Raw genomic sequence first — 1163 nt, 5'->3', positions numbered from 1 at the left:
TTTTGGTGGAACTGGGGATTGAACTCAGGCCCTTGCACTTGCCAGGCAAGTGCTTTTTCTACTGAGCTATTTCCCCGGCCCCTCAAGTGTATATTGTTGAAGGTTTGAAAAGAACTAAAACCAAGCCTTCTAATTATTTTAAACTTTCAGCTCTCTATCAGGACAACAGTGAACACCACTCTTCTTTCTTAGAACATTTAATAGAGGAGCTGGTAAAACATACTTCCTTAACAAACAAACAAACAAACAAACATACTTCCCTAGATCCTAATGCAATAGAGGGACAGATTATTCTTACCGATAAATTCATTACTCATCAGCTCCAGATATTAGACAAGAGCTACAAAAGATAGCTTTTGATCCAGGTAACTCACTTGATACTTTAGTAAAAACTGCTTCCTTAGTGTCTTATAATTGGAACTGGGAGAAAACCAGGGAGAGAAAACAAAGAGATCAAAACTGACTGCCTTTGTTGTGGCCTCAAACCAGACCCTAAATCTCATTCTCTAGGCTCCAATAGAGCTCGATGACTGGGTTCATCTGCTACCACTGTTAAAAGCCAGGCCAGCATAAGAGGGACTGCCTTATGAGGCCCCACAAGCCATGCCCTGACTGCCAAGGCAGCCACTCAAAGTGAGACTGCATTCTGAGGTGGAGGCTCCAGAGCTCAGACTCGGCTTCCCAGGTTGTCCAGTAGGACTGAGGGGCCCTGGGCCTGCCTCCTCTCTCTGGTCGGATGTTATCTCTACTGGTCATCTCCATGGAGGAGCCTTGGGTAATCATGACTATAGAGGGAAAATGAACCCAGCCTATTGCTGGACATTAGCACAGGTCTCTTTTTCCTTCTCCATCCCTGACCTTCCTTCCAGACATAGTACCTCAGTAGAAACAGACTTTAGAAAATACCTTGCTTAAGCTATAATTGAGGCAACTTTCTCTTCACTCATCCCTTTTAGCTATGCCTAAAAGCACAGTTCTCATCCTTGAGAGATTTTATGCTGTCTAAATACTACAATATATATTCAGGGCACTAACTAATCAAAATTATTCTGAGACTGTTTTTTTTTTTTTTTTCTTTGCGGAACCAGGGATTGAACTCAGACACTTGTGCTTGCCAGGGAAGCACTTATTCCACTGAGCCATCTCCCCGGTCCCTGGTTTTA

Source organism: Octodon degus, unplaced genomic scaffold, assembly GCF_000260255.1.
Source record: "Octodon degus isolate 3935 unplaced genomic scaffold, OctDeg1.0 scaffold00111, whole genome shotgun sequence".
Classification (NCBI taxonomy): domain Eukaryota; kingdom Metazoa; phylum Chordata; class Mammalia; order Rodentia; family Octodontidae; genus Octodon; species Octodon degus.
The sequence above is the reverse complement of the archived record's forward strand: the minus strand, read 5'-3'. Positions refer to the sequence as shown.